The 8,491-nt window shown below is 42.5% G+C and overlaps 1 long non-coding RNA gene across 1 annotated transcript; it reads left to right on the forward strand.

Moving 5' to 3' along the window:
* The first annotated feature begins 6 nt into the window (after positions 1-6).
* On the forward strand, positions 7-8,100 carry LOC108447085. Its single transcript, XR_001862481.1, has 2 exons — positions 7-3,641; positions 7,373-8,100. It is a non-coding gene; the product is annotated as an uncharacterized LOC108447085 (long non-coding RNA).
* The last annotated feature ends 391 nt before the right edge of the window (positions 8,101-8,491 follow it).

Here is an 8,491-nt window from a genome sequence, read left to right on the forward strand (position 1 = left end):
ACTAAGGGCTTTATCATCTGGGCATCCTTGAACAGATGCTTAAGTTCATGGTTTCATGCTGTAGAACAGCACTGAGGCATTGAACTTTGGGGTTTGGGATGGAACATGGGGTCGCCATTTCAGGCATCCAAACCAGAGTGCAGTAGTGCAACAAGAGATCTGTGTTACTACAGCTTGATGAATGACTGCCCATGAGCTCTACACACTAATATTAAACAACTTCATCTTTCCTATCTGCAAGACAAAATGCGTGAACTGACCCTAAGATGAAGGTGGATCCCTTCCAAGGCACTGTGAGAGGAGTTTCAGCAGATGCATGTTGATTGTTATCCAGACAGGCTTAAAACAAACCTGAGGTGATATCTGATAAGATATCAGAGAGATGGCAAAATCACAATACCTACATTGCTTTTATTCAGATAGTCATATAAATAACCATGGTTTTGGCACTGATAGGCTACAGTTTTTCCCCATATATCATGGACTTTCCTTATAAGATGCACTAAAAAACTGCCCAAAGTTATTTTTCCTTTCTTGGACCCCGTAGAAATATGAATGTTATAAAACTGCCCTGGGAAAAAAGAGAGAGGACTGAGTTTCATACTAATAGCTACAGGGGTTTTTTTTAAATCCAAGCCCAGATCACAAGGCATCCCTTGTGTATTATAAAACACTCCATGTAAATAAATCATAAGCCTCTTAGGTGGAGGAGCAGTTAGGGACTGCTAGCCTTTCCCTTCAGGGCCTGCGCTCTGAGTAGTTTAGGAACCTCTCTTTTTTTCTGTGCTCCAGGCAGATGTTTGAGTTAAGCTAAGTCATTCCAGCAGGTATTTCCCAACATTCATGTACCTTGGGATACCCTCCATCCCAAGCAAGCAGTCATTGGAATGGCTGGTGTATGGTGAGATCACTCACACACTCTGTTAGTAAGGGACCAGTAAAAGTGTAGAGGACAAAGTCAAGAAAGCAGCTGAGTGTCACTAGGCCTTTTTTTGACATGTTAATTCAGTTTATGATGCAGAGGTAATTAAAAAAATTGTCATTGCATTGTTCCTCAATTCAGGGAAGCACCAAAACTTCAGGATGCCCAGCAGTAATCTTTCTCATGGCTGAATCAAACTTTGTGTTTACATGGCATTTTCTGGAGTGAAAAAGTCTCTATCATTCTTCTGTCTCTTTAAGGAGTTTGATCTTTACGTATTCAAACACCTGTGGGTTCCAGTTCAAACTGGGCTGCTGAATAAAAAAGTAAATGTAATAGAGGCCATGTAAACATTGCACACACAAGCACACTCACAGATGAGCGGGAAATGTACATGTAAATAGTGCATCTGAGGCATATGTATGCTTAAATAGTGGGTTTGTGTGCCCTGGATACTGTACACTTGAATGAACTTTCCCTCAGTGCAAAAGTGTAGTTTTCCATCTTGTACTCGTAATTTTTTCCCCGTAAAAATATTTTAATTATCTAAGTCCCACAAGCCCAAGAGCTCCAGATGCATATTTTAGTTGTTTGTCATAATAACTATCCAACATAAAAAATGACTACCCTTTCAGCCAGAATGAGTTTGCACAATGTTTAATGTTGAAGTAGAACAGTATTTCTAATAGTGAAATAAGTCCTTGTAACAGTGTCATTTGTGAAACTTTAGAGCCAGCAGTGGAAAAATAAGATTTTTCTGGTTTTGCCATCTGATATTCTTAAAAAGGAAATAGGTCTCTAGAAGGTAAACTCTTGTTCCTATCAAAGACAGCAGTAACCTTCCAATTGATTTCAGTGGTGCTTAAGTTTTAGACAGAGATACAGCTTTTAGCTTTTTCACTTTTTGGTTTTTCGCAGTCTTGAATTATCACCATCCTACTGGTAATTCTTTGGGAAGAACTATGTACCTACCATATTAACCAAACTCTTCTGCAAGGCTAAGTAAATAAAAGTCATAGATGTTTTTCCTAAGCCATCCTAATAGCTGAATGAAACAAAGCACTGATTTTTCCAGAGGGCCACACAACACACTGCTCACCAAGCTATAAATGTTGCTAGATCAAGGTAAGGCATGGATCTATCTGTCTGGTTTTATATTTCTTCTCCTGGGTGTATCCATCCACTTTGTTGGGGCCTGGCCATGGATGCAACAGAGAAACACAATAGAATTGCATGTATGGATGAAAATGGATGCATGTTTCGGAGCAAACTGGATTTGCACTGATTTCAGGAGGCAAAATTCACTGTCGTCTCCTGAGGAACAGGATTTGGATGTATCTCTTAAGGACTTTTCTTCCAGACATACCTATCTCTATCTCTTGGTGGAAAGTGCTTGCAGGGGGACATACCAGAGGGAGGAGACTGCTTCAAGTCAGATGTGGTCAATGGAACATCCACTTCTCATCTCTACATAAGACAATGTCATCCATTTGTGGTCAATGGAACATCCACTTCTCATCTCTATATAAGACAGTGTCCTCCATTTCCCAATTCTTTTTCAAACTGTTTATTTTTCACTCTTGGTTAATGATTTTCCCATAAGCAATACTCTTTTTTTCTGGAATTACTTGGGTGATGCCCACTTAATTGCCCTCTGCCCTTTTCACCTTGGAGTGAACTCAGATATGGAGAGTGATTTACCTAAAAGGGAAAGTTCTTGCAGTCTTCAGTTAAATATTTACTTATGCTTTCTTTGGTGTGCCTGGTCCTTGGTATTCCCAAGTCCTCTGAGACATCAGTATCAATTCCCACTGACTCTGCAGACACTCCCCTCCTCAAGAAGGGTTACTCAATACTGTTCTGGACACATTTTCTGCTACTTAACTTGACTGCAAATATTTTTGTATTTGTGTTACTAAGGTCAACAGAGATCTTGTGGACAATTTCCTCCTGTTCTTAGAAAAGTATGTGCAAGTGTGGTCAGGATGCAGAGGTTTCAAACTGGGTTCAGAGTGGACCGCAGGACCAGGCTGAAGAGCCTTGTGGCGCTCAAAGAGGTGTTTCCTGCCTCTGTGAAAATACCTGTGTGCTGTCAGTTTGAAAAGCGCTGCTCAGGGTGGCAGCTGGCTGTGGCAATCCAAACCCTCCCATTTGGATGCTCATGTGAAAGCACCTGAGGTTAGAAGTTTTTTGTGTTTGTCTTGAAGATGACTGATCAGATTTAAGCCAAGCTGTTTTGAACAAGCCTTGAACGTGCCCACAGGGATGGAAGGTATTTGGGAGGGACAGTGCTAAGCCGTCTTTGTGCACGTTTAATCTTAGGTTGCTGATAATGTTTGAAAAGTGTGGCAAAACCTTCACTGCACAGCATGTACTTTGACACAGCACCAAGTCCTTGGTGGAAATGTTGTTTTCTTCCCCTAATGGTGATCAGGCTACTATCTACATATCATGGGATTTCTCCAAAAGGTACCCTGCGATGCTTTTCCCAATGTGCTTAACTTGTCCATGGAGCTTGTTATTAAAAAGTCCCACTGTCTGCAGCTGTACTACTAAATGCAATAGACCAGTGACTGCTGCCTGGCACGAAGCCAAAGGCATGTTATAATTCATACCCCCCTGAATAAACTCTTTTACCCCTAAAAACAGGGTGGCCACACCCAGCCTACCTTTTGGGAATGGTCCCAAGAATGTGCTGTTCTCTGCACTGAGATAGCAGGTATGTATTTTCTGCTGGCTGATGATAATCCATGTCAAGGAACCAAAAAACAACATAGACAAGCATGGAGGAGTGTCAGAAGTGGTGTCGTGGCCCTGTTTAATTTACTGGTCTAGACACAGCCCTTAATACCAAGAGTTTAGCAGGATTCTTGGAAGGGCCAATGCATTTATATGGCCAGTGAGAATATCCAGAGGAATGGGAAAAATATTTCAAAAGCAAAAAAACCCCAACTAGGATCAGATTTTTGGAACTGGTAAAGTATTAATTTCTTCTGTCAGTTTACACAGGGTTTCTGGTATCCTCCCTAGCAGCAACTGGTGCTGCAGGTTTTTGGGAAGAGGATGCTGGACATAACAGCCCTCTGTCCACTCTATGTCAGTCCTGGTGTTAACTGCCACACAATGTTACATTTGTGGTAGAATCTGTGAGGAAAATGTGAAAATACCTCTCTCAGGCCCTCTGAGTTCCTTGGCTCACTCTCTGATATGAACAGAGAAAAGCCTGGAGCTGGAAGCTGACAGCTGGCTTCTGCCCAGGGCTCCATCGAGGTTAGGGGGCCTGAGTGCACCAGCCCTGCTGAGTGAAGCTGTTCTGCCTCACACCTGGGATGGTACATTGAAACAAATGTGGATTTAGTTTGTAAGGCAGTTTTACTGCCTAATATCCTTATACTTGTGGGAAGGATATGTCTAAGCTGTGTCTGTCACGATTTTTGCAGTGAATTGTTCAGCTGATCCCCAGCTTAGGCTTTTTCTCTTGCTTTCTTATTTAAACCTATCTAAATGAAGACATTTAGTCTCCCCCATACACACATACCACAGCTTGCATCCTTTATCTGTTCTCTTACCTCCAGCATTCAATTTGGGATCTTGCTCCAAACATGCCTGTGGTGTGATGAGTTGGGGAGATTTAACTTCCAATTGAGCTTCCTTTTGTGAAAGTCCATGAGAGAGAAGCAGCAGCTGTAGAAGAGAGGGCAGAAGCAGCTGTGTAGAAATGGCACCATGGGCAGACCCAGTCACTCATTCTTAGAGCAGCCAACCCACATGATTGCCCTGGCTGGAAATACCAATAGATTATGGGAAGTTTGGAATAGCCACAAACATCATCTGCACCCTCTTTCCTGAGGGTAGAATCTGGTACGCAAACACAGATAGCCATTACAGGAAAAAATACAGTGATACCTGAGCGAAGAACCAGTGTTAGCAACTCAGCTGGAATCTCAGTAGTGTCTGTAGCAGGATCCCAAGGGAATTGCATGGACAGGTCAGTTTTCATGGCCATGGTACAGGCACAATGCTTCTTAGTGTGGGAATGAAGACATGGGTTGTGTAGTCCCTCTGGGAGACCCTGAGCCACAATTCCTCCTGTCACACTGTTCCCTTCAGGTGAGTGGCACTGTCTTTGATTGGTGATAGTTGGTCTGCAGATACTTTATGTGCAGTGCCCATTTAGATTGAAGAAATATTATCCTGGATAATATATCTGTATGAAAGGCAGGTTTCAGGTATGAGGTGAAATGTAAAGCCACATCTCACGTTGACTACAAATTCTCACCAAAAACGGGCTTTGGAAATGCAGAATCAGACCCAGGCAAAATCTAAATGCAGTTTGTCCCTATTCTTTCTTGTGGGCGATATTCCATCCATTACTGAGGCTTAGCACAAAGCATAGCCAACGCTTAAACCCTCAGCAGGATGTTAAGTGATGTCTAGGCTTTGTGCTGGGTCTCTGCACTAGCATGAATTTTTACCAGTGAGGAGAAGGGTTGCTTTGTTCATATTGAAAAGTACACAGCCAGCCTTCTCTGTAGCATGCCTCCTAATTTAGTTTTGATTTAATCCTTTGCATTGAGGGGATGCTGGTTGCCCTAAAAGAATAAAAGCTGCCACTCTGAGGCATGTGCCTTTTGCTATCCATGTGATCCAAATAGTTACATTCAAATCAAATCAAAGCACTTCAAGGGCCAAATGTAGAGCAGTTTTCCTTACTTGGCATATAAAATTTTATTTCCTTTTTTCAATATTTTAAGGCAAATTAAAAGCAGTATTCTAAATGCTGAGGATAAAGGACAGTAGCCTCATACATGCAAGTACTCCCACACTTCTTATTTCATGTGATTTTCCACTAGCAGCTGCTTTTTGAATGCTGGGACATCAGATGTGGCCATGTTTCCTTTGCATCATAGGTTTCTAGTGAACGACTCAAGGATTTGGGCTGTGAAATAATTATCAAGTAAAAAGAGGAGCTAAAAAGCCCTGAAAAACAAAATATAAAAACAAAGTTTTGGTTCAGTGGCTTGGTAAATATTCCAGGAACTACTCTTCTTTCTATGGTATTAGCGAGGAAATCCTCCCTCCTTTTCCCTGTCTCCTTGTAGAGGCTTATGTATCTGGTCCTCATTAAGGGGTGGTTATAGCAGTGGGATCAAACGAGCTCACACTATAGTTGTGAGGAGCTGCAGTCTCCTGGTTCAGGCAGGGGGTTGTGGCTCAGACATCCTGACTTGCATTCCTGGGTTTGACTCACAGTCAGGCTATGGACAAGTCCCAGGTACCCAGAACCCTTTTTATCTGTGTATCAGGTACGCACAGCACTCTCCAACTGTGTGCTGAGGCTGGGAGATGTGTGAGGTTCTCTTGAGTTCCTTTGGAGTATTTAGCTTATATAGACTTACCTTGACAACACAGATGTCCTGACAAGAAGGATTGTCACATGGCTACAGGATGGAAAGAGTTAGCCCCATCCCTCCAATAGCTGTGCTGTCCTACCACATCTCAGCTATCTTCAGAAACTTATCTCCTACATCTAAGGGTGGGGGTCCACTAAGAAATTAAACAAGCCAGGGAATGCTGCAGGGCACAGGATTTGAAATGCTGCTGTACTGTCAGAAGGGCCCTTGACACTGGTGTAGTGGAGGGCCCCAGCCATGTTCAAACAGTCCCCTGTCATGACCTGGGAGCCTGCCATGGCCCTACACAGACACCATAATGAGGAGAGCAGGAAGATTTACTGGCCTGACTGGCAGCTGTATGGTGCAGTCTGGCCTCAGGCCTAGAGCTTGGACACATTTAACTTCCTAATACAGACCAAGTCTAGGACCTGGAAAGATAAAGACACTTTCAGGGTCTGAGTCAGCCCAGCCAGGACCTGAATTACTCCTGAAGGTATCTGTCTGTCTCTCTGCAGCGGAAGACGTGTTATCTTCTTCAGTAGCTGTCTCAGCCGTAGGTGTGCAGTCAGGGTAGAGGAATCTGGGCAAGTAAGGGAAGCCAAGATGTATGGGATTAGACCAGAGGAGTGTATTTTCACTTGTACTCTGCCAGATGATAAATTAATTAATTGATTGATATTGGTTTTAATCCCCACATCCTGGGTCTTTAATCACTAATAAAAACATTTAGAGCTTTGAAAGTTAATCTGGATGGTTTTGGAATATCAGAATTTGATATTTTCATCCACCCAGCATCACAGACTGCTTTATAAATTGTAATTCCTTTCCATAACATTCTAAGAGGCCTCTGAGTAGCAGTGTCCCTGCTCAATGAATGTGTAGACTGAGGTACAGAGAGGTGAAAGCATGGTTTGTCCTTTCTCTCATATACCTATTCAGAGATGAAGCTGGAAGTGCAGGCCCTGGGACTTGGTTCCTACTCCTCCAAACCTGCCAGCCAAGGAAGTGTCTTGCTTTGTTTTAATGAAGCTCTGTTTGCCATTTCATTTTACAGACTGTTAGCACAGAATAATGGGAAGTGGATACCCTGATGGACTACAGGAAGCCTTTATAATTTGTCAAACTACAATTAATAGCTGGCAAGCTCAAGACCATCTCTCTGTCAGTAAATACCATTTGGGCCAGAGTCACTTAAAGGTTTCTGTCCTTGTGCCTCCAAGTTGGCAGGGTCAGCTGCAGATCAGGCTGGAATCTGAATCCCCAAGTGGAGAAGCAATCCTGATCCTGCAGAGCCCTCTTAGAAACTATATCCCAGCCTCCAAGATCATAAGTCTTTTACATCTGGTCAGAATAAAGACAGATAGACAGTAAGCAAAGGGCAAAGTCTGATTTGTGTTTTTTAATGGAGTTTTGTCCTCAAGCTCTTCTCCAAGGTGAATTTTCTTGCCAGACATTATCAGCTTCAGTGGTTTGGCTCAGATTTTTGCTCCAGATTCTTTTGTCCGGTTGACTTTTGGATCAACTCTGCACTGGCTCTGTTTTGAAGATTGCTTTACCCATATTAATGTTTAACTTAAACAAGTATTAAATCATAAGTTTAACATGGAAATGTTTTAGTCTCTGGGCAGTTCCTTTCCTTGATGATTTCACACTGTACATAAGTACAGCTTCACTTGGCAGGATTTCATCTATTCGGTGCTGGTCTCATGACACTCTGTTATTATTGTGGCCTTAATTCAGAGGAAAACAATAAAATAAACCCCACTATGGTGTTGTAGGCAATACTGTGGATTCCTGTGAGTCAGAGTGGCTCAAAGTAGTGGCCTTGGGTGAAGCCTGAAACTAATTTATTTCGCATTATATCCATGAGTCTCCACAGACAGTGTTTTGGGGCTGGGAACTTGGTGGTGAATCTAGAAGCTGTATGAGGAAGAAAAATGTTTCTTACTGTTGTCATATACCTCTTTACAACTCACCAGTCATGGTTTGATTACTAGATACCACTAACAATAGAAATGGGAGAGAAAAAGAGATATAAGATGCATCAGGACATAACTTTCCATGTTGGCACTACTTTGGGCAGACTTTCCAGGGAACACAGTGATAGAGTTCTAGTGGCTCCCACTGCCCTGAGTTGCCTGCAGGATCTCACAGAATATGCTGAGTTAGAAGG

The sequence above is a fragment of the Corvus brachyrhynchos genome, unplaced genomic scaffold (genome assembly GCF_000691975.1).
Source record: "Corvus brachyrhynchos isolate BGI_N302 unplaced genomic scaffold, ASM69197v1 scaffold44, whole genome shotgun sequence".
Lineage (NCBI taxonomy): Eukaryota > Metazoa > Chordata > Aves > Passeriformes > Corvidae > Corvus > Corvus brachyrhynchos.